Source organism: Lepisma saccharinum, chromosome 30 (assembly GCF_977018435.1).
Source record: "Lepisma saccharinum chromosome 30, izLepSacc3.1, whole genome shotgun sequence".
In the NCBI taxonomy this organism is placed as follows: Eukaryota; Metazoa; Arthropoda; class Insecta; order Zygentoma; family Lepismatidae; genus Lepisma; species Lepisma saccharinum.
The window spans coordinates 3,082,902-3,109,411 of record NC_139258.1 but is presented as its reverse complement, the minus strand read 5'-3'; the positions used below and the strand labels follow the sequence as shown (position 1 = coordinate 3,109,411).

The 26,510-nt window shown below is 39.8% G+C and overlaps 1 protein-coding gene and 2 pseudogenes across 2 annotated transcripts in view; 2 read left to right on the top strand and 1 right to left on the bottom strand.

The window, feature by feature from the left end:
- The window catches only part of LOC145981807 (uncharacterized), a 51,098-nt gene that overhangs the window by 12,355 nt on the left and 12,233 nt on the right, over positions 1-26,510 (bottom strand). The window lies entirely within an intron of this gene.
- On the top strand, positions 1,274-2,071 carry LOC145981855 (neo-calmodulin pseudogene; annotated as a pseudogene).
- On the top strand, positions 11,945-12,652 carry LOC145981880 (uncharacterized; annotated as a pseudogene).

Below are 26,510 nucleotides of genomic sequence, written 5' to 3'. Positions count from 1 at the left end.
CTTATAATAATGTATTTTGATTAACGGAGCATTTATTTCTTTACATTACAGCTTTTGCTGTATGTATTCGGTGTTTTTATGTTAATTAATCTTGACATTTTATAAATCCTTCTTCTAGTCCCGTTGCCCGATTTTGTGAATGGTAGGATTCGGATGATGCAATTTTGTCCAGAATTTGAGTTCTTTCCTTTGCATAAAGTCATATATCGTGTCAAGGTCAAGCATTTCTCTGATTTGGATGTATGGGACATACCTGTCTGGGCTAGATATTATTATCATTGCTATGTTCTGCAAGATTGTTGAATATAATACCATTAAGCCTTGTTTCCATGATATGGAAAACTCAATATGCTGACCAAGGCAGAAATTTATTTTATTATAAAACATAAACTAAACATAACGTTTCAACCTTCTAGCAAGGTCTTCTTCAGACTCTGCACCAAGTACAAATGAAACATGGAAGATATATATACACAAAAATCACTCCCCTCCAGACACAAGATAATTAGAAAGTTGATTTTCTTCGAACATTCCAGAAGGTGGCCTTCCCTTGTCAACTGTACTTTCACCTGACAGGCGATTTGGCTAAACATTTCCTATCATCTGGAAAGTGGTTGGGCTCTTTATATCTCACGCTCTTTTTTCCTTTCTTTCTTCAGTCCTCTTTCGCTCTTGTACTTTCCACTCTTTCTAACACCTTCTTCCATTCTTTGTTTATCTTCAGTCCCCCATTCCAGTTTATTGTTTCTTCTTCACCTTTCTTCTCTATTTTCTTGCCCTCCTTCTATTTTCTCACTAGTACTCTCTTCTCCCTTCCTATCTGCTTAGCCTCATCCCACTCTATATCATGTCCTGTTTCTCTCGTGTGTTTAAATATCGCATTTTTCTCTCTCTTAAGTCGTACATCATCCCTATGTTGTTTCAACCTGTCTTTCAGCCTCTTTTTCGTTTCTCCTTTCTAACCTTCTAATTATCTTGTGTCTGGAGGAGAGTGATTGTTGTGTATGTGTATATATATATCTTCCTGTTTTGTACCATGTTTCATTTGTACTTGGTACAGAGTCTGAAGAAGACCTTGCTAGAAGGTTGAAACGTTACGTTTAGTTTATATTTCAAAATAATATAAATTTCTCTCTTGGTCAGCATATTGAGTTTTTCAAGGTTGTTGACATTTGTAAGGCACTGGTTACGAATTTATTCTGTTTCATTGTTTCTAAACAATTGCCACTTATACGAGTCCATTGTTATTGCGCCTCTAAGGCTACCATGACAGGTTAGGTTGTCGTGAGGAAAGAATGGATCTTTGTTAGATTGTACAAGTGCCTTATCGGGGGTGTCACCCTGAACCGGCGCGAACCATGCCGCTTCAGAAACCCAACGCCTCACAGAAAGCTGCCGTTCAGAGGCGGATGCCTGAAATACCGGCGCTCCCGTCCAGTAAATCTTTATCTAGGAAAGCAACGGTCAAGCCAGCACGCAAACTCACGGGTAAGCAGCTGAGGGACTTGAAGCAGGCCTTCGATCTGTTCGACTCCAACGGCGACGGGGTGATCTCCACCAAGGAGCTGAGCGGGCTCATGCGCCGAATGGGGCTCAACCCGACAGCAATCGAACTGAGAGACATGATCAAGGAGATCGACCTTGACAACAGCGGGACAATCGATTTCGACGAGTTCGCCGAGATGATGGCCTCGAGGTTGCCCGAGGTGTCAGACGAGAACGAGCTCATCTCGGCGTTCAGGTCGTTCGATCGGCAAGGTCTCGGTTACATCACCGCGGAGGATCTTAGGATGGTCATGATGAACCTCGGGGAGAAGCTGACCCTGCAGGAGGCCGAAGACATGGTGCGGGAGGCGGACAAGAACGGAGATGGGAAAATTGACTACGAGGAGTTCGCGGCGTTGATGAAGGGGTAGAAGGGCATGGACGATGAAGGGGTTTGCAGCGAAACTTTGTTCTGATGACGTGGTGGGTTAAACAGGGACCTTGACAACTCTGCTTCGCCTCAATGTATTGCATTCAGCGAGCTTGCAAAGCTACTAGAAATATATGGAAATCCTTTTTGCGGGACTATCCGTATTTCTTTCTGGGTTAGTACGAGGGATGATCAAAAAAAAAAGGTTACAAAGCCTATTATGGCGTATGTGTTAGACATAGCTGGAAGATCAACATACCTGATGATGAAGAGCACTCAACACTAGTCCTCGATGTAATCACCTTTTCTGTTCAAGCACTTGTCACAACGGTAGATGAGGTTTTCCATACCGGTTGCACAGAAATCCACGTCAAGTTCTCGTAGCTACCGTGAGGCAGCTCTTTTGACATCATCACATGTCAGATAATGGTGGCCAGCCAACCTAATGGTAGTCCCAGCTCAGCTGATATTGAGCGTAATGTTCTTCTTCTGTCCTCACAAATACACTCATCCACAAGAGCACAGTTCACGTCAGTGGTTGAGGCACTGGGCCTACCGCTGTGTCCAGGGTTGTCATTAACAATACTGGTCCGTCCTTTGAAGGCACGACACCACTTCGCTACATGTTGCCTTGAAATTGTCCCCTCCCCATACACCTCCACAATCTGCCTATGAATGTCGGCAGGTGTAGTGTTTTTGGCCCTCAGGAACCGCACCTCTGCCCTCACTTCTACTCTTGACCAATTTTCTAGACGAGTCACCATTTTAAATGTCCGCTTCTCGGGTATACATGGTCAGAATCCGAAGTCCTCAAACTCGCAACAAGACAAACATGTTATTAAGTTACACATAAATTTTCGTTACGTTACAGTGAATAAAAGAAAAGTGATATGCTTTGTAACCTTTTTTTTTCGATCATCCCTCGTAGTTCGTAGTGTAGTGTACCTTACTGACAAGCCCGTACCCAGGATTCTTTTTAGGGAGAGGCCAGATCCGAAAATGTATGCATGTATATGTGTGTGTGTATGTATGTATATATATACACACAGGAGTAGGATCAGAAAAGGTGCCAGAAAAGCGGATAAATACAAATGATGAAGGAGACAATAAACACTTACCACACGAAGAGAAATAGTTGTATACTTCGCGATATATATCGCATTTTCAACTTAGAAGATAGATAGATCGGCGTCACATAGAGTAGAGGCACAGAATACTGACCGTAGCGTCTCTACGGTCAGTGTTGCCAGAAACAGATGATAGAGAACAAAAAGTACTTTAACCAGCGTTTACTAAGGTGGGTGGGTAGTTTCGGGGAGGAGAGGAAAGGGTTACTGGTTGGCTAGGTTGAGTCCGGGGGGTATAGTGGCATGCATACCTGCTATATAGGCCCCTTCCTATCGTCTTCCTATCCATTTTACCAACTAGGACAACGTTTACAAACAATGAAGTCAGTGGCGGCTTGTAATCACACATTCGCGATTATCTCGAAAACGGCTCGTTTGCAGACCCATGTTTACTGAGACATTTTTGCTTCTATTATCGTGTACTTTCACCTGTGTCAGTTTGCGCTATTACTTATGAGACACCCTGTATAATAAGCGCATACACTCGAATGTATGTTGGTATCGTCGTCGCCTTGTAATCAAAGGGGTCCCGGGTTCGATACCCGGTGGAGGCACATAGTGGTTCGGATCCCACTTTAAACTGTAGGTCCAGTCCCGATTAGCCTTAGTGTGCATAAAGTGGACTTAAAAGAACAAATCAATCAATCAATCAATCGGGTGGAGGCTGGGCATTCTTCGGGGGTTTCCGGCTGACATCGTTGTCCTAGGCTTCCTCTGGCCTCTTGCCTCCACTATTTATGCCGACCTCCTAGTTAGCACAGCGTACTACGACACCAGAGATTTACGGTTCGAATCCGGTCTGGGCATGGATCTTTTCGTGAGTGTTACTTCATCAAGTTCATCATATCATCACTCACTCGCGATTACACAAATGTAGCAGGAAAGCTTCGTAACATAACCTACACTCAGATAACTAAATGCATCATATCGATTGATGCACTAAAGTAAGTATATTTTATGGCTTCTTAAAGAAACAGTTTCAAATTTGATGCATTTGGGTGCATTTTTGCATCAATGCATCGGTTGATGCGTTTTGATGCACATTGATGCGTTTTGATGCACCAGAATGCATCTTTTTTATGATGCACTCAAACGTTTAAGTGCATCATCCAAAAAGATGCAGGAAGGTGCATCAAGGAACATCAACTGATGCATTGAAGTGCATCTCGACTGAAAGGAATCCTCATTTGAATCAAATGATGCACTTTGGTGTTTCTTTCACGACATACAAAAATGCACCCAAATGCATCAAATGTGAATCTGATTCTTTGAAGAAGCCATAAAACATACTTTAGTGCATCAATCGATGCATTCTGGTGCATCAATCGATATAATGCATTTAGTTATCTGAGTGTACTACAATCAATAATTCCAGTACTCCTGCAGTGACCTTGAAACTGATGTGAAGTCTACATCCTAAACTCATTGAGTTGCTGGAGGCAAAGATTGTAGTTCAAGAATATTGCTTCGAATTATTGAATTAAAATTATGGGCACGTCAGCACATACGTTATTTGTGCTTGTCACAAAGTATATGGTTAACCAAAACAATTTCTAAGTACAAGAAATACTAAAATAAAATATAAACTCTGATACTTAGTTCTGACTAAATACATCGTAGATAAAATTTATCTGAAGTCGAGAACAGCTTAGAAGAAAGGAATCCTATTTATAGATATGTAACATCCTTTCTAGTGTGTTCTGGGAAAAAAGATGTAAGCCACAAACTGCGACCTTCAGTTGTCTGTTTTGTCACAAATTCTCTCATTAAATATTATAAGTACATTTTTTATATATTTAGCATGTGTAAAGATTGTCAACAGTACCTTTTTTCGCGCGTAATTTCACAACCCTGGACATACTACAAGCATGTATTCTCAATTATTATTATTACCTCTGTCTGTGTGTGCGTGTGTGACTGGAAAATGTTCCAACCAGTGGCGGCGAAGAGGGGGGCGTGGGAGACGTTGTCCCCCACACTTTTTGCCACTTTTTTCCCGCACTATGCTAAACCTTATATATGGGGAAGTAAACTGTCCTTGCATTCCCAATTTTGGAACCCAATCGCCGCCACTGTTCCAAGTATCTCATGTATATAGTCGACGTGCTAGCTACGTTAACGACCGGCTGGCTTTGAAGTCCACGAAGCGCGCCCACCAGCTGCAACAATCACAGTCAACGCACTGTGTTGCCAGACATATACTCTACGCCACCTTGTCCCTCAGCGCACAAGCACCTTCCCACGGTCTCCACATTGAAGTTGCAAAGTACGGTAACAGCGCAGTCATGTGACTGAGATTCCACGTGGAGTAGACGAGCAGAATGACAGCTGCGCCCATTGGCTGAAAGCTGAGTGTGATTGGACGAAAACAACTCGCCCGCTATTTATCCCCACCCACGTTCGTGGCGGCGGCTTTCTTCAGTTCTTCGACGTTAACGAAGTAAGCTCGTGGACTATACCTTCAAAGACATATTTCTGAACCGTTGAGCATGGACAACATTCCGACAAAGCATTTTTTTTTTAAAGTAATTTAATCTCAGAGGCGAGGTGTTGCAAGACCTCAAAAGAAGCCGCTAGTTTCGCTTTCCATGGCCCTTGCGCACTTGCGAGCAACTGCAGGACAAAAACAATGCTGGCACGGATATGGTTCGCTTGTCTTAGGCAACCACTGCACGATTCAGGAGACTGAGGGAGAAGTGGTAGGCTTTTTGCCTTCGCTTGCTCAACTAACTCACTGTTGTTCCTTTTCCCGAGCGGAGAAAATGCCAAGATTTTAACGAAATGATAATACACAAAGACCTGGGCTGTTTGTTTCGTGAATTGTTTTAGTCCAGGCATAGGCGTAACTTGGCGGGGCCAAAGAGGGGCACTTGCCCCCCCCCCCCAATGCAGGTTTATTCTAATTTACAAGCAGTAAAGTAATAAAGAGTAACATTAGTAATTTCGTAAATGTCAGTTATTTAGCAAATAATCCTGGATGCTGCTTTTATGCGAAGGAAAATTAAGCCTCAGGTTTGATACTAGGCCCTCAATATTAGGGCCCTACTCTGATTCTGCCCCCTCAAAATTAGGCCCCTTCTAATTCTGCCCTCTCAAAATTAGGCTCCTTCTAATTCTGCCCCCTCAAAATTAAGCCCCAAGTCTTATTCTGCCCCCTCAAAATTAGGCCCCAAGTCTAAATCTGTCCCCTCAAAATTAGGCCCCAAGTGTAATTCTGCCCCTCAAAATTAGGCCCCTTCTAATTCTGCCCCCTCAAAATCAGGCCCCAAGTGTAATTCTTCTCCTCAAAATCAGGCACAAGTGTAATTCTGCCCCCTCAAAATTAGGCCCCAAGTCTAATCCTGCCCTCTCAAAATTAGGCCCCAAGTGTAATTCTGCCCCCTCAAAATTAGGCCCCTTCTAATTCTGCCCCCTCAAAATTAGGCCCCAAGTCTAATCCTGCTCTCTCAAAATTAGGCCCCAAGTGTAATTCTGCCCTCAAAATTAGGCCCAAGTGTAATTCTGTCCCCTCAAAATTAGGCCCATTCTAATTCTGCCCCCTCAAAATTAGGCCTCAAGTCTAATCCTGCCCTCTCAAAATTAGGCCCTAAGTGTAATTCTGCCCCCTCAAAATTAGGCCCCTTCTAATTCTGCCCCCTCAAAATTAGGCCCCAAGTCTAATCCTGCCCTCTCAAAATTAGGCCCCAAGTCTAATCCTGCCCTCTCAAAATTAGGCCCCGTCTAATTCTGCCCCTCAAAATTAGTTCCCACGTTACGCCCATGAGTGCAGGGTTGTTAAAGATGCGGGAACTCATAAATTCCAATACGTTCTATTGGGTTTTTAAACAGGACCGGAACCTTATTTCTCACACAATTTAATGGTCCAAATTGCGTATTGTTTAATTGAAAAAAAAAAAGGTTCCTGGACCGTATTAAAATTCATCCTGATTGATTGATTTGCTTTATTTTACTTCGCTCTTGTGCCACTTTTGGCTAATCACGATTCACAAAGATGAGGATGAGCGACAATATGATGAGACTGCTGAAGGGACAGTCACAAAAAACATGCACAGGTCGGAATTCGAACCCTGATCCATGATGTCATATCATGTCTGTCGCCTGGTTTTTCGGTTGTAGGAGAGCGAGTTGAAATGTTTTCGGAGATTTTAATTCCATTCGTATTTTGTACGTACGAGGGCCACTATTTAATTTTGAGTCTTTGTGATTTGACGTTTGCACGGAATCGTCTGGCATTATTGACCATAACGTACTTCAAATGTTTTGTCAATAGCTTCATTTGTGTTGTTTATGTTGCCTTGGCATTAACTCGTGAACATTTTCGTGCGATGATTTTTTACGATTTTCGACGTGGATTATCAAGACAAGAGTGCATCGATCAACTTACTTCCACATTTGGCGATGAAGCCCCATCCTTTGCCACTGTGAAACGCTGGTATAACGAATTTAATCGTGGCCGCCATTCGCTCACCGACGAGATTCGCGAAGGTAGTCCAAAATCAGTCGTTGCTCAAGAAAACATTGATGCTGTGCAAAACCTAATACTGCAACATTGTCATGTGACATACTGTGAGATTGAGGCAACCATAGGCATTAGTTCCGCCAGCATATATAAAATATTACATGATCATTTAGCTGCGAGAAAGTTATGTTCTCGTTGGATCCCACACAATTTGACAAAAACTCAAAAAGACGCTCGCGTCAATTGGTGCAAACAAATGCTCAATAAATAGAATCGTGGTGCTTCAAAAGACGTATGTAAGATTGTAACAGATGACGAATCATGGATATATGCATATGAGCCGGAACGTAAACAGCAGTCGACTGTATGGGTGTTTCAAGATGAACCCAATCCAACAAAAGTTGTTCGCGCTCGAAGCACATCGAAACAAATGGTCGCCTGCTTTTTCGGGAAAACTGGTCATGTGGCAACTGTGCCTTTAGAGAAACGTAGAACGGTCAACTCTGAATGGTACGCAACAATTTGTTTGCCAGAGGTCTTCGGTCAAATACGGAAAACAAACAAACGCCGTCGGATCATTCTTCATCAAGACAATGCCAGCCGTCGCACATCTCGTCTAACAACCGACTTTACGAACAGTCAAAAAATCGAATTGATGGGTCATCCGCCGTACAGTCCTGATTTGGCACCCAATGACTTCTTCTTGTTCCCGAATGTCAAGAATAAATTGCGTGGACAACGATTTTCGTCGGCGGAAGATGCCGTTGATGCGTTCAAAAACCATATTATGGAGGTGTCTTAAGAAGATTGGAAAAACTGCTTTGACAAATGGTTCGAACGAATGCAAAAGTGTATTGACCATAAAGGAGAATACTTCGAAAAACAATAAAGCAGTTTTGAATGCCAAATTCCTGTTTTTTCATTGTTAGGCTCAAAATATAAATAGTGACCCTCGTGTCAGCTATCTATTGTTACGTGTTTTTGTATGAAAGTATCTACTAGTATATCCATAACGAAGTAATATGGTTGCAAGTGTGTTCATTTTATACAGGGTTATTCATTTGGGTATGGATAATATAAAACATTAATAGAAACGTGAATGTGACAGTAGGAAAATTTTCGTGTTGGTGTTTTCGTGCGTGAAACATGGGAGTTTTGCTGCAGTGTGTTGGCAACAATGAAGTTTGAACTGATTCGTGATTTTCTTGACCAACATTTCAATCGTCGTTGGTGTGGCCGTGGGGATCAATTCCTTGGCCTCCCCACTCCCCAGATTTAACCCCTCCAGACTTCGTCTGGGGTTTCACAGACATTGATGATTTGAAACTCAAAATCATACAGGCTTTCGACAGAATCTCCCCAGAGATGTTGCACCAGACGTAGAATGAATTGAATCACCGTTATGAGTTGTGCAGAGTTAGCAATGGAGCCCACGTAGAAAACCGAAAACTGTACCAAGCTGTTAGTAGCGTATAAAAATAAAAACTCCCACCTTTCAGTCTTTTGTATATAATATTTCAGGTAATTACATTTGACCAAACAAATTTCACATCAATTACGGCATATTTTGCCGCATAAATAAGCATGATTCTTGGAGCTTAGCACCGGACATACCAGCCAGTAAAGTAAGGATGTCTGGCAACCCTGAAAATTACTGACATCGATTAACGACGCAGCCTGTATTAGAAAATGCCTCGTTTAATGAAACCTCCTTGCCTTTTCTTTATCCTCCTACGTAGAAAACTAAAAGCAATCTCGCTGTTTGCAGATTCCCCTCAGGGCAACAATTGGATGAAGTTAACAATTGATTCATTGTAAAAGGACAACAAAGAGACAACAGAGTCTCTGCAGATGGACCAATAATCAATAACTTTGTATGCTCGAACTGGGAAGGCAGAGAGTCTGGAGTCAGACTATATTTGGGAAATAAACTGAAATGTTTTCAACATCAAGACAGTTGAGTCAGTTTAATTTTGACAATTTTTAAAACCACTTTACGTGCAGACAGTTCATTACAAACATATTTTTATAGCTTACTTATATTTTGTTTCATATTTCACTACGAAAAAATGGTAAGTGTTCATCTTGTAATCTATACTTGTAAGTGTAAGTGCAACAACAAGATCAAGAACAATAATAATAATAATCATAATAATAGGGTAGTGAATTTAGAATAAAATTATTTTGATTGATTGATTTTGTAGATATCAGAATCACTTTACATTAATCTCGTAATTATTAAATGGTGTTTATTAGACTTTTATGAAAGGAAATCAAATATATATACTGATGGTGTGGAGCGCATACGAAACGAAATGTAAACACAGGATTTATCTCGATTTAAAGTTCAATATTTTTATGGGCAAAAGTAGCCAACATTTTGTGTAAAAAATTATACAAAATACTAATCATGTTAAACGATAAATAGTGTCAATATTGTTAAACTATAAATAAACATGACAGCTGATATTTTTCAAACTATCATTTAAGACTATTAAAATATTTAAGTTAATATTTTAAGTTACAATTATATAGTACATCCAGAATGTTATTTTCACTGGAAGAAAAGTTACTGAAATTATTATTAGTTTCATTAACAAATTTAACAAACATTTCGATAGTACGTTCACATAACAGAAACAGAAAAATGTATATTTACGTATACTTTTCATTTGCTTTAATCAAACTGTTCAAATATTTTACAGGGCTGTTTACTAGAAAAAGCCGTTCTATAAAAAACATATATCTATGTGCATGGTGCCAAAAACCATGCACGCAAATTTTAAGCATGTTTTTTAAAAAATCAAAATGATCGATATAAACCCAGAAAAATGATTTTTATTCAGCCTGGTTCCAAAGATGGTAAAATATTTTAGAAACGATTTTCAAGGACTCGGACGAAAATTAATACACCGCCTGGTAGCCTAATTTTAGAACGCACATTTTTGCAACGAAAATTCAAGACTTAAAAAGATTTTTCGTGAAATCATCTTGTACCTTACATAATATATTCGCGGATAGGAATGTAAATAATAAACAACGAAAGTCATTTCTGCTTTTGCACCAGATTCCGGAACATAAAAGTTATCGGTACACCGGGAGAAATTATATAGTTGAAGTCCTGATTCGAACGCCAGTTCAGTATCTTTGACATACCTCGAGAGGAAGCCCATCGGACGCGTATCTGGTTCGAGCCAGCAGCTGTTTTCCTGAGAAGCCCTGTTGCCAGTTTTACCAGCAGTGTTGAGACATCCATTCATTCACTGCAACGTTATACTCCCAAGGTCTCCTAGCAACCTAGCAAAGATCACCGCAACCTCACGTCATGAAATCTCTAAATAAACTGAATTGGCAACATTGCATTTACTCCACGTGAACTTGACAAGTACTGTCAGTTCCTAAAACGGACGCTATTGGTGGGAAAGGTTTGAGGGGAGGATCTACTGGCCCCCACGTGGACTTGACATGATTGCCAGAGGGCAACTGATCTGTCGGAACTTTCTTTGACGTAATGGGGCGTTTGAATCAGGACTTCAGCTATACCATTCAGAGACTGTCCCGGATGATCCAGCACGTATAGCAATAGTGTACTAGGAAATCTAGCGGTAACACTTTACTACAGGGGTGACATATTTCTTACTTCTTACAGGAGAAAGTACTTACGCAAATCATTTTCTGTAGCGTTTTGGAAGTTCGTGAATGTAGCTTTGATCCATTTTAATGCGAATGCATGTGGTTTTCTGCGAAAGTCTCTGTCCGACACGCTGTTTCTGCTGCCGCCGTTTGCTTTCTGCACGAGAGCACAATGTTCCGTGTGTTACATGACGTAAACCCCGTAGTCAGTGTTTCAAACTCGCCGTGTTTTCACTAGAACATGACGTGTCGAGTATTTATAATTTATTTTTAACTATGCTTGCCTAACCTAACCTGACCTTACGGAAAATGGTTTGTGGGGCTAATGTGAATGGTTTGTGGGACTAACGTGAATGGTTTGTGAGGCTAACGTCAATGGTTTGCTAGGTATTAGCATAATTTCAAATCCGGGCACGAAAGTAGGTATTTTCCGGTGAACAAGGTTGCAACACTGCATAAATCGACAAAACACTCTCACAACGCGCGATGAACCAGTACGCTATCGACTTAATGTGTGTTACAGAATCGAAATAACGAGTAACAGTAAGTACTCGTAAATGTAAGAAATGGACATTATTTTCGTTAGAAATTCATTATTTCACCTAAAGAAATGTTCCGCAATGCAGAATAGTACGTTAGCAATGTAAAAAGAATGCGAAATAATTGATTTATAGGTGTCACCCCTATAGTAAAGTAGTACCAATTTAGCTGTAACGACAAGAGATTCGAAGCTTCCAAGTTATCTTTGAACGACAACAATTAAGCAATTGTTGAGTAACAGCGTAGTCGTGGAAATTTGTCCACTGCCGGCCCAATTCTCTCGTGCTCGGTTACTCTAAGATTTAGAATGCGAACAATTCAAAATTTGACAGTGTAAGCCGTAAGTTTCGGCCATGGGAAGCAAGAGGAAGACCAAGCTGACCCCCGAGGAGCTTGAAGAGTTCAGGGAAGCCTTCGCTCTGTTCGACTACGACGGGGATGGTACCATCTCGATCAAGGAGCTCGGGCGGGTGATGCGCTCGATGGGGCAGAACCCAACCACCCAGGAGCTGAGGGAGATGATCAAGGAGGTCGACAAGGATAACAGCGGCTGCATCGAGTTCGACGAGTTCATCATCCTGATGACGAAGATGAAGCGGGAGGTCGAGGACACCGAGCAAGAGATGAGGACAATCTTCAAGCACTTCGATGCTGATGGGGATGGCTTCATCACGCTGCCAGACCTCAAGACTGTCCTGGCGAACGTCGGGGAGAAGGTCACCGACCAGGACCTTGAGCAGATGATCAAGATAGCGGACAGGAGCGGGAAGGGGAAGGTAGACATGAGCGCGTTCCTCCAGATGATGGGAAAGAAGAAGTGAGTTCCTGGACATCTCCACTCAGACAAATATAGAACCATTGTCAACGTTCGACATCTGCGTTTAGATCAAGAAGGTTAGGTTGCAAATAGTCCCGTAAAGTAGAACAGAGCTCTTGTTCTGTATGTCTATGCCACTCGTCACTGAGGTTCAATGCAATAAACACATTTTCATATCGAATGTACTGATTTTAATGTCGTCAGACAAACTTTTAATCTTCATTTCTGCCACTTTTGGCTAAACGCGAAGATGAGGATGCAACGCAACGTGCCACCACTCGTAACTCCAGGGTATGGAGATCCGAATTGGCAACACACTGCTCCTTGCTCCGGCTGGTAAAGTTGGAAGCACCAGTTCTCACCCAGGGATCGGGATTAAGACGATCCACCCTTCCTCCAGGAAGGAAAACACCGAATTGCGACACGTGACAGTAAATAAACTTCCAAATACTTTATAATTAAAATGTCCAAAATCTTTAATCACGAATCGCGCGCGTACATACTGATTCGCACAAGTTAAAAGTTATAATTTGTTGGGTCATGCACGCTCGCAGGCAGTGATAAGCAATTTATTTAACACCAAAGTCCGCGGACCGCCTTCACAGTTAATAGCAAGACCTCAACTGCCTACCTCAAGCGCGAGGCGCAGCATAACAGATTGTTCTAACTTACAATACAAACTCTTAACATAAATAACACAAGAAAAACTGATAATTTATACAACCCATCAATGTTAATTAGCGAAGCTTTGATTGTGGTTGGCAACAATTAAAAATGCCAACGTGGAAGTTTTTACATCGCCAAGAACACGAATCGTGGTTCCCCCACTCCTAACATAAACAGCCAATAGGAAAACGATATTTTATTGAAAACGAAGGAGAAACACTTTGATATAATATTACAGTATTAAACTATATAGAAATAACTAAATTGATTTTATCAAATAAATCATATTTGCCCTTGCACATAAAAAAATGATTAAATAAAGATTTAGTTTATAACGAAGATAAATTACTTCAATCTTGTACATTGTTGAACAAAAATCGATATTAAGAAGAAATGTATTTAACTTGTGCTTGAAAAACAATGAAAACGTTGCATATATTATTTGGAATAATTATTAGCCTATAAATTCTGAATAAATGTTGCAAAAATACGCGAATAATATTATAACATAAGATAAATCGTGAATATATACATGAATTATAAAAACAATTAAGTATAAATAATTTAATCCAAGTTCTTAACTTGAAAGTATACGAATAAGATAAATGCCAATATACAACTGAAATCTGCCTAACATGGCGGTCGTTACAAGGATTAATGATGAATTGTTGTTTCAAGTCCACCTTATGCACAGATAGGCTAATTGGGACTTGACCTACAGTTTAAAGTGTGATACGAACTACTGTGCCTCCACCGGGTATCGAACCAAGTACCCCTTGATTACATTGCGGTGACGTTATCACAACGCAATCGGGGACGCTCGAGGATATGACGGCATTGAAGAAAGGACATTCACAAAGAACATCCTTGCCGAGGACGGGATTCGAACCCGGACCTATCCTGCATGTTGAAAGATGTTTATGCAACTGTTTTTAACTTTATGAGAAACCCATTTCATTGTCCCTGAGGAAATTGTTGATGTCTCCTTTCCTTGCACTTTCTGAAGGGGGTTTTACACCCCTGTGGTTCTTCCTCGTACTTTTAGAAGGGTGAAAGATGGCCAAACGTGCCAAAGCACTCAAATATTTTAACTCCTTCATTTACTTTTTATATCAATTTCAGGACACATCTCTGAGATTCAGTTTTGCCAACACGGAGATTCACACTATAGTCACAAATTACTGAACGCTTTTCACTGACGAAACATCCAATTTTACTGAATTTAGGAACGCATTGCAGACTGCAATTCACATGCGGGGGAAGGGTCGCCTCTATGGCGTAGCGGTAACGTCGCCTTGTAATCAAGGGGCCCCGGGTTCGATACCCGGTGGAGGCACATAGCTGTTCGTATCCCCCTCTAAGCTGTAGGTCTAATTCCGGCAGAGGCGTCTCGTGAACGCATGCGGTGAATGCTACGCATGCGTGAATTGTGGGGAAAAGGACAGCTTGCTCTGAGACGACATTCATGTGCATTTCTACATTCTAATTTCATCATATAAAAGAAGTATTTATTTTACACGAGAGCGCTCAACTAAGCTTATATTACATTTCTTGGATCTGAAGTGAAAGAAAATAATAATTATTTTCCCACAATTGACGAATGCGTCACTTCAGATCCAAGAAATGTAATATAAGCTTAGTTCAGCGCTCTCGTGTAAAATAAATACTTCTCCTATATTAAGAAATTAGAATGTAGAAATACTCATGAATGTTGTCGCAGAGTAAGCTGTCCTTTTCCCACAATTGACGCATGCGCAGCATGCGTCCATGCGTTCACGTGACGCCTCTGAATTCCGGTTAGCTTCTCTGTGCACACATACCATGAAGGCATACGGGGTGACGTAGAGGTAGAGCTCCACATATTCTTGATCTTGGCCATAATTGGGATGATGTGATCAGCATCACGCCCGGACGCCTTTACCTCCCCAAGGTTCCCCCTCCCCCGGTACCCATTGATATGATGCTGGGTGGGCCCCAGAGCCGTGCAGAAACATGGAAATGACTGTAAAACTTTCTGATCCACATCACCTGCTCCGGAATTAGAACCCGGGTCTTTCGTGTGCTAGCCAGTTGCTCTACCAACTGAGCTACCGCGGCCCAAAGGGGACTTATATAAACAAACTGAAATCAAATTCATATGCACCGGAATTCTCGGTATTCTTAAATATTATAAAAGCACAGCACGATGCGTACACATTGTTTGAATGTGGCATCCGTGCTTTGCCAAAGAACAACGATCTGGGCACGCATGCGCACGATCATGACTGCAGCGTCAATATTGCCAACGGAACTTATTTTGAGGACATCCCTCGTATAAAGAGTACTTTTTAATACCGATGATGCTATATATGCACTGAAACTGGGTGAACGTTTCTTGTGGTGTGATGAATACACATATTAGCATAAATGAGTTGTTTTTTAATCATACGTTTATGTATCATAATGCAGATACAGTAAAACCTCGCTAATCGGGACTAATGGGCGGGGGTAAGTTGACCGGTTTAAGTGCAATAACCTAAAAGAACAGTAGAAAGTGCATTAAAACTCCGTTTATAGCAACAAAACACGTTTATTATGGTGTATTTAAAGGGCATAGGCCTAAATACACTATACAGTACAGTACAAAGTCTGCGGGAAACAGGATTTCATCAGTGGTTGACTGCCTTTTCTTTGGGATGTTCTCTTGTCGGCTCCAAGCCACATTTAAAACCTTGCATTCTGCTTTTTTTGGGGGCCTTTTGCCTGTCCGGATTAAGCAAAGTCCGGCTTAACGAGGTTTTACTGTATTAACTTCGCTCACTGTGCTGTACAAATTATGCAATCGGTGCCGTTATCAGTGCTCCAACTGGTTTGATATTTCAAAGTTCAAATCGGGTGTTCGTTCCTCTGCAAATATATCACTACGGCGCCCACAAGTGACCGCCAAATGCAATACCCGTGACGGAGAAAGTGTTTGCTTAAGGGGAGGGCGACCCTACGCATAAAAAAGAAGAGAAAAAAAATCGAGCTCACGTCCACTTCGACCGGGAGAGAGTCTTAATGGAGTGTGTCGGTTCATGTCCCGTTCCTCCGTTTTGACTTCCTAACCGGGTCTCTCGACGAGTAGCGGGAAAGTGGAACACGCTGGACTGGTTAGGAATGATACGTCATCTTTGAACTGGGGCAGCCATTATCTCTTTGACGGCTGCGAAAAATCTATCAGTGATTCGTTACGTGTGGAGGTGGCGTTTGTTTATGGGTAACTTCCTTGTCAAGAAGTCATGGATTCGAGTCCCAGTTAAATATTGGGTGTTTAAGATCCAATTCACTTAGTTTGGTGGTTGAACTAATCACACGAAACTATTTTAGTCATTTTGCTATGCTTTTATACTCCTTGGATAATCGGGACGATGAGGATGAACTGATGAAATGGAACAAATATAGTCATACCTTGTTAGGGTTCGAACCTGGAACCTATGCCTTCGCAGCACCTTTCATTAACCACTCTGTCAGCACTTGAAAACAAACAAGATATTTGGCACAGAGAATTAATAATCCACTATGTGCTACATTGAAAATAATGGCACAAAACTGCAAAACAATGACATTTATTTCTTATTTTCGGGTCGTTTTCTGTTACTTTTGGCTAATTGCAAAGATGATGAATGTGACTACGTTCTAGAAATCGTGGATTATCTACTTTTATTTTTATCAGGAGAGTTGCCTATTACATTGTCACAGGGTGGGCCACGGCCCACTTTGGCCCTCCATTGGCGCTGCCACTAAATTTTCATTAAATATAATAAATCAGTTACAGTTATCGTTACTCGAGAAGATAAACTTTTGCTTAAAAATGGTGTTCGTAAACTTACTTTTAAAAATAATTAATTTGCAGTTAGTTATTTTAAAAAATAACAGTTGCAGTTACTGGGCCTTAAAAAGTAACTGTAACATACTTTTACATTTACTTTTTGCTGGAAATTTCCTTGCAAGCAAATTACTCACGATCAATGATCACTAATTGTAATGAAATTAATATATGAAGCCTACCGTGTGCTTTATTTGTTTCTGCTATATAATATGTCTTCATTTCTTAATATTATTGTAACAAATAATGATGGAACAATTAGTCAGGTATGCTTGAATGATCATTCATTTTATTGTACTCTATCTTTGTTAAATACTTTCTCTTGTTAAACGATTCACGTTCACCCAAAACTTTGCAATAAACCATGGATGCTCTAAATCCACAGACATCTGATTACAGACTGGAAATGATGCGCTTTTGTTTGAAGCCGCGCATAACCAGGGAAATAGAAATATGGCGGACCTGCGCATTACAGCTTACTATTGTTTTCATATTTATGAAGAAATTATTTGTTTTCACTTGTGGAGTCTAATATGTAGAGGTATATATCTTTCTTAATGAACTTCAAAATTGCAATCTTGTGTGGTGCAATGAATCACAATCTTCAAAATAGTTGTTACAAGTGGAAATATGAAGGTATGCTCATCGCCATGCTAGTATCCACTGGCTTTGAAATTTTTGGCTTCAAGTTAAACCATGTTAAAAGGCTCGTGGGATCCATGAGTGTTACCGTGCAAATTGTCCATCGCCATGTTCGTGCACTTTATTTGACCCAATAAGAGCTTCAATAATTAAAAGAAAACTCAAAACAAACTGTTGACAACTTCTGCACTAGCATACATAAAAGTACATCGCTTAAAAACACATAGGATATAAGCGAAAAAATAATGAAAATAGTCGTGGGCAATTCGCACGGTAAATTTCATAGATCCCATTGTACCTGAAGGTTTGTGTCTACATTCAGCATGCAAGGAAGCCTAGCTTCCTTCGAAACAGGGTTGCCAAATTTAGCTCATCGCTTCCACGTTACAGATTTTAAAGTCAACGATTTTTGTTTTAAAGTAACTGTTAATAATTTACTTCTGTTACAGTTATTCACTTATAAAAGTAGCTGCTTAGAAGTTCGACAATAAAGTAACTCTTATTTCCGAAAACTGTACTAGTTTCGTAACGATTTGTTTACTTATCGGATTGATCGAATAATCTTAGTCCAAAGCAAGATCAGCTTCCTGCCCTTTCTTCAAATCAAACCAAGCCCAGAACCGTTTTCCTCGACTCACCACGATCTACGCAACACCGGAAGAAATTCCCAACAGCTTCCGTAAAATTTTCAATCTGGCACGCTCCATTTTAGCTGAACGCTGCTTATATTTCGATCAACATTCTTGTCCCGCTTCGCAGCTCCCAGCATGCATTGCTTCCCCTTCCTTCAACACCTCGGATGATGCGCTCCAACGGGTTTTGTAGGAGCTGTGAAATTATCAGTCTCGAAGAGAGATATACGAAAAAGCGAGGCAGGGAGAATGAATAGAAGTGAAAATTTCTGACGTAACTAATAGAGTTTGCAACTTGATGAACAATCTTTTTTTCTGAGCTTTGAAAGCAATACTAAACCTGATATCAGTCCGTTTCCCATAAGTTAGAAGCAGAAAACATTGTTTATATTTTTCATTTTTCGTGCTTTTTTTTTTTTTTTTTTTTTTTTTGCTTTTAGGTCATTATTCAGTATTTTCCTGGTGTTTGTTGCATATTTCTTCATTTTTTGAGGAATCTTCCTCTGTTGTTTCGTAATGCAGTGCGTCCGTTTTGGCTATGGGCCGAGATAGCGCGTGAACAACTTTGAACTACTCTTATAACACATGTTAACGGTACTCGTCATGCAATATAAATATAATTGTCTGCATGCTAAAGACATGTGCGTAAATAAGACGTTACGGAACGAAAATGCCGGCATCTGCGTCATGTCACGCGCTATCTCGACCCAGAGCCAAAACTGAATAAAGGCATTTGCTAGCATATATGTATTTAAATTTCCTGATATGGTCTTTTTAGCATCGCCTTTAATACCTACCGTCAATGCAGAAAGCACAATATTATTTTTAACTGAAATGTTTGACAATGGTAAATTTATTTCTTCTCCAACAAACTTGAAATACTACTTTTGAGATTCCCTTCCTGCCCACTAATATCGCTTTAATTTGCGGTTTTTGAAGTGAAATTGGTCACAATATAAACAAACTATAATTTGATGCACGCGAAACAGAACTGCGTAGTGCAAGGCCCATTGTGAAAGAAGGTGACTCTCCCTCCTACAAAAGTTTCTGGTGACGCACATGCTCTCAAGAATATGGTGTGATATCTAATGGTTCCTGATTGGATTGTGGTGGCGGTACGATTGTGACTGTTAAGATCTCCCGTGAAACACCTGGTCTTTACATGACTATGCTCATAATGTCGTGACAGACTCAATGATAAGTCAATATGGATTGATAGTTTGAGTTTCTAGGTCCAATATATGCACAGATAGGCTAATCGGGACTGGACCTACAATCTAAAGTGATATCCGAACTACTGCGCTGTGTGCCTCTACCGAGTATGAGCAGACCCGTAGCGAGGGGTCTGAAATCTAGAGCGCCGTGCACAAAGCTTTTCTTTAAGACAAACTGGACATAGGTTTGAAACCGTTTTTGACATTGCATGTCACAAGTGCTTCGTATGAAAGTCGAAGCAAGCTAACAAAAAAATCTGAGATCGTGAATGGGTTAGGAGAGGTTAAATAATCTCTCCGTATTGCCAACTGAATAAGAAATTGCAAAAATGTTCAATTTGAGACGCTAATTGATGATTTTGCTTCATTGAAAGCAAGGAAAGTTAAACCACAAGTAAACGTATGTTAATCCGTGGTTAAACTCTACTTATTTTCTTTCTGGGTTTATAAATATTTAGTAAAATAAACTTAGACACTATATTATATATTCTAATCTTTGTTCTTAACTCTCATTTTATTTAACTTGCAGGCTTATATTCTGGTAAAACACTGCTGGAATTTTCTGTTTCCCACAATAGTAGTAAAAGAACCTTTTCAAAGATGTTCTTCAGACACTAGTTCATAACTGAAATATTTTTAAATATTCTAAGCTTTTCATCTAAATCATGAATGCAAACTACGAATTTTTATTGTTTTTCTAATTAGATTTTCTTGGTTTCCTCATTTCAAAATGTGCAGGATGAAAATATCACAAACCATTGTATAAGATTATACGTATATCGAAGTAGGCATAAACGAAAGTTGGTGCTTGAGTGTGTCAATAATAATAATAATAATAATAATAATAATAATAACAATAGTAATGATAATATAAATGTTTAAATGAAAATAATTAGGTTATAGTTATATTAAATATTAATTAAAATATATAAATTTATTAACACTGCAATTTCATTATCACATGAATCCGTAAAAAGATGGTATAAGAATATAGATATAACATCATATATTTATTGTCTAGCTTGCGTGTACTTAAGATCGCCAAATGTTGTATAAAAAACGAGGTAAATTAATGTCAAATAGATAAAGAATTGAATATTTATCGAATAATAAAAGAAGTATGTTAGATCCGCTTGCCGAAAAGTAAAGTTCCTGATTAATATTTTATGCATATTATCATGAGTAGTAGTGTCGATACGTGTACAGTAAACGTTGTAAAGTATGTATTTAAGCAGCGCCATTGTTGTGTACCTAATAATGTTTTACACGAAACGTTATTCCTCTCGGTTGAATAGTTATCGGCTTTTAAAAATGTGAAGTGATACATTGTTTACATCTCACGCGGCCGCCATTACAGCTGCACTCGAGACCAGAGGTCGCTTCTGATTGGTTACGCTACGAAAAATGCTTCGGACCGAGCCTATCCTTGAGAATTGCCATGAAATATGCCATGGCATCTGAAATGCCATAAAATTTCTCACTTTACACGGTAGCATTTTGGTCATGGCGTTAATGTTCAGAAAAATGGTAAGGTAATGCTTTCGTCTAAAGCGGGCTTTAGTTTGAACACCTAACATGGTGTGGGAAACTGGATGGTGAACTCGTACCGGCCTTTTATGCAATGCCTGGTGTTCTAGTATGTGGGTCACACCAAGGGAAAGTGAATGCACCGCTTCTGCATTTGAACCAGTTCTGGTAACCTAACGGTCATTGCCTTCAGTGTCGGTTGAACCCTGCAGCCGGCAGCTGACTGCGCGTACCAACGGAGATCTTACAATGCAAGCTTTCTAGCCATTCTCTAGCGGAACACGTTCACCCGCTACTGAAGATATATCGTGGAGAGAATAAGCAGTTGGGTGATTTTACAGATCACACCGGTGACCTCCAGAATGTTGACCATTTTTTGCTGAGCGGGTGTCAATTCTATTTTTATGAAACTTCATACAGGAGTTTGGGTCGACCTCCGTCGTGGACTGAATGAATGAATTTAAAATTTTGGGTGCGTCAGTAATTAGGCTATTTTGAACCCGTTACATGATACGGGCTCGAGCCCCTTACCCCATGTAAAATACAACTAATAACAAAACCATGGGCGTCCGGAAAGGGGGGCAAGGGGGGCCGTGGGCCCCCCTGGAAAATGAGAGTCAACCAAAAATTACGTATTTCACACATATAATTTCATTTTAGCCACAAAAATATGTGTTAATTATTGCATGAACATCATAAATTCAAATTAAGCAATGTTTTTTTTTAGGGAACAACACTATTTTTGGACAAAGTGTGCCTTGTTTGTCCCCCTGGGAAAAATGCCTTCCTTGCCCCTCCCTGGAAAAAATCCTGCGGACGTCCATGAACACAACTGTTATGTCGGAGACTAAAATATTCTGACTTCAGAAACCGAAACCCGGCCTGAGTATAGGTGTTCTTCATGAGTGCCCCTTCTTCATGTCCTCACTCATCCCCATCGTCGCGATTAACCAAAAGTATCGGAGTTTATTCTTGCCGACTTGCCAGTTGCTAAGAGAGTCTAATCAAGATTCCCTCTCAGGATGAGCCACAGGCAGGAGCGACCTTGACATGTGACTTCCGCCCTACTTTCTGGATCGAATTCGCAGCGAAGACCAGTTTTACGTCGTAAATATGCTGCCAGGCAACGTCAGGAGAAAATGAATCTGTGATTTCCGAAGCTTCGGTTTCGCAAGGAATCTCGCTTCTACGAAAAGAGGAAGAGAAAATCTGTCGTATTCTAGGTTGAAGAAATCATAAAAATGCCTTTTACGACTTTCGGAAATATTCTGTCTTTTCTCGGCTATCAGCGCGGATATGAAATCCCAGCTTCAATGATAGAACAGTGGCACCAAGTCATGCTCAAGCGTGGCACATGTTTTTGTAGTTATTTCCACTATGCTATTCGGGCTTATCGCCGGACAAGAATTGATGTGCATCAAACGTGCAGGGAAAGATACGGACCAAACTGTCGCAGGGCGTTTTTCGAAATTCTTAGCCCAGCAAAACGTACAGTCACAGGCAATGAAAATGGGACACTCAGATCCTGAAACAATGGCTTGACTGCAGTGTGTTGCCTAAGGCCAGCCACATATCGGATCCGACGCGACGCGACGAGTCATTTTGTTAGCTAAAATCTGATGGCAGATTTCGTCCATGAACACAAACACAATAGGTCTAAAGCAGTAGCGTACGCAGGATTTCATCAAGGGGGGTGTTATTTCGAAAACTTTCTACAAATTCACATTACCATTGTTTTATTATACTTTAATTAATAATAAATTAATTAATAATTCTTATAATTAATTAATTAATTAGTTTAATTACTACTAATAATTACTAATAATGCAGCTTCTATTTATGAAAGAAATAGAACAAAATTACATTTCTTTTGTTTCTTTGTTACAAAATAATTCTCTAGTCAACGGTTATTTGTATATGATAAGTGAGACATTTTATGTGTGAAGAAAATCCATAAAAACAAGCAAATATATTAAATTTATTGAAATAATCGAAATATGAAACTCATTCAAGGAGCCGCGCTGGTCTAGTCTGACAACTTCGTGGGATATCCGGGTTCGATTCCCGGAATTGGTTGGTATTTATCCAGCCTTGTCTCCGCACCCAGCCTCATAGCAATGGGTACCTGAGAGCAACCCTGGGGGATGAAGGCTGCCGGAGCATGGTGCTGATCACATCACCTGCATAAAAAATAGTTCGAGATCGAGAATCTTTGGGGCCCACCACACCACTACGTGTGCCTTCATGGCACGGTGCTATATGCACGGGGGAATATACATTATCTTTACCTATGGAACTCGCCCAGGATGATGATGAAGCGCCAGAATACATGTTGCTAAATTCCACTGAGTCTATGTTTTCGTTGAAAAGTAAGTTTATAGACATTCCAACACATTTATCACTTCTAGGTGATTCACAAAGCACTTCTTCAACATTATTTAATGATGTGGATATAGACTCAGCATCACTTGAGAGTTCACAAGGGGATGTGAAATCAGTACCGGGAAGAACGTTTGCAATAAGAACGAAGCAAGGAATTTTCACAATTCTCGCGAAAGTCACTGCGCGAGTTTTTACAAAAAAAATATCCAAAATTGAACTTTGCGACCGCTTAGATTGTGTTTGGAATGTTGTGATTTTCTTCATGCTGCATGGAAATAATAATTCAAATTATTATTATTATTATTATTACTGTCGCAGATCTTTGACTGTGATAAATTAGCCATTTTTATTTTTTTTTACATCATTTTCCATAATATTTCAAAAGCTCAAAGGGGGGGTTTAAACCCGGTAACCCCCCCCCTTGCGTACGCCACTGGTCTAAAGTTCAAATAACAAAACCTGAGACCTTCTGTAAACAAAACCACGTGCATACAGAAAGCATTGCAAACTCATAGAAGTAAAATAATCCACACGAAAATCCAGCGTTCTTACAGGATTCATTACATAAGGTAAAACGATGGCCAATTTGTAGTATGGGATACGCTGCCGCAAATGACGTCTCACTTTAAACCCAATGCTCTTTTTTTTAATTATTGCTTCACCTTTATGGCTAACTCTTTGCACCAGTAATCATTTCCCATAAATTTGACTTCTTTCTTGCATGTGAATTGAATATATTTTACTTGCATTTTTTTAGACGAAATGATATAACATGGTAATGTATATTTCTAAGGATGATATAGATAGGAGTGTATTTGAAATTTGTTTGTAGATTTTATGTAAATTGTATCTTATGTAAATAAAATATATAATGGGCATAAACAGCCATATGCATTGCTGTAAGTCCAATAAATATATTGATGATGATGATCAAAACAAGACAAAAAGTTCGTAAATTTATTGCGGTTGGAAACTTTGACATGCATCCTAATAACGATTTTTGTTCCGCCAAATATAGTGCACTTCGTAAAATAACTTGGTGTCATGGCAAGGCAAGATAAGTGTGAACATTTTGTAGTAATATGCATTGTAACTTTCAATGAGCTTAGAGATTTGTGTACATAATGATATTTTATAACATTGGTTATTTTCTAAAAATAATCATGTGAACAGCAAGAAAATAGTGCAACTTAGTAATATTGCCTGACTTATCCTTAGAAAAATAACATGCCATGTTCTATGCGTGCGGGAAAGTCTCCGTGTTCTCCGAGCTTGTTTTCAAAACACCAGCAAGGACAGCCTTTGAAAAGGGGTGAGAAACATATTCTACTCAATATTTATGTAACGTTCTGTCAGTGGTATCCTGAGAAACCAGTAAATGAAGTGGTTAAGTTGGTATCCCAGTGCAGTGGTGTGTCAGTGTCTGCAGTTTTAAGGGTTATGAAAGAGAGAATGACCGGGAGAGTAACAATGTATGCGGCTGCATATTCGTCTGATGTTTTGAGAGCGGGTTCTCACATTCAGAGGCTCTTATATAAAATGAATAGGTGCGGCGAACTATGAGTGTAACAGCAGATGATTTCGGTCATGAATCAGCTGACGCGGAGTGATACATCGAATCGGTGAGACCGTTTGTTTACAGAAGGTCTCAGGGTTGGTGATTTACACTATAGGTCTGTCTCATAATTTGGGAAGCGGGTTAACGAACGACGCATGATAACAGTTTACAACAGAATGAATGTACATGTACATGCAGAATTAATGTATCATTTTAAATGTTGTCTATATATAGAATGAGTTTTTAAAATCTTAAAATGCATCTCAAAATATGATTTGATATACGGTTGACACATTTCTAAAATAAAAAAACGGGACATACAGATTATATAGACATGGATGGATATAGTTAAATTTATTTCTTATAACATTTTTAAACGTTACAAAATCAATTACTATTTAAATCATTGTTAATCCCTAATTTTTAAAATTTTGGCAAAATATATTAATAATTGAGTGAACTCTTGGCGTCCTTTAAGAGGACATTTTTTTCCCAATGCATTACTATAAAATTCAGAACATGACTTATTCTATCCACTAGAACTTGCAATATGGTTTCCCCTGTCGTTAAGTCCAGCCGATTTCGTTCTTTGGTCCACTGAACAGTCATCATAGAAAATATGATGTATAAAATGATTTTGAAATTAGAATCCGTTATTTCTTTAGCTAAATACGGGACAAATGGGCGTCCCGAGAACATTTTCCGGAATACCGGGACGTTTCTTTAAAAAAGGGGGCAATCCCGTATATACGGGACGTCTGGCAACCCTAACTTGATATCTTCATAAAGATACAAAAGGTAGTAGCATCTTGCTTTGGCCTTTAATTAAACCTTAATTCATAAGCCAAATATCAATACATTAGCTATTTAGCTTACTTTTTTTCTAAGGGCAACATTAATCTGGCCATCCAGATCTCCTGTGTCAGAATATAATCACATTTAATTTGCAATTAAATAAAAATATCGCCGCCATGATACTGTCCCCCAGTGAGGAAATTTTGGCCTGAAGTTTCCGGTTTGTAACTAGATGTCTGTGGCTGAATTGAATGGATTCACGCATGCGCAGATCGTTTTGTCGCAAGCTGTAACTCTACGAATATAACAGAACTTGCTATTGAAAAGTTGATACTGAAGTTCGCTCATTGTCATGGAGTTATGCAACACACACACAATGCATTGTAGAGAAGCTAGTATTTTAGGATCTGAGTGTCCCATTGTTATTGCCGATGATTGTACATCGTAAATCTTCTAAATCCATTTACTATTGAAGGAGAGCAGATTAAGTGGTCTCTATTTGATGTCTGTGTATCGTGAGATAAAAAGACTTAGAAGTGTTCAACAACAAAGTGATGGATGTTTATGTAAAGGTAGCACGGTGAAACCAGTTTCTCCGAGTGGTTAGCACATCGCGCTGCGACGCTAAGGGTCCCGGGTTCGAATCCCGGTCGGGCTTGGTTGTTTGTGAATGTCCATTCATCAATTTCATCATTTCATCACTCATCCCCATCTTCGCAAATTAGCCAAGAGGCACAAAACGCGAAGTAAAATAAA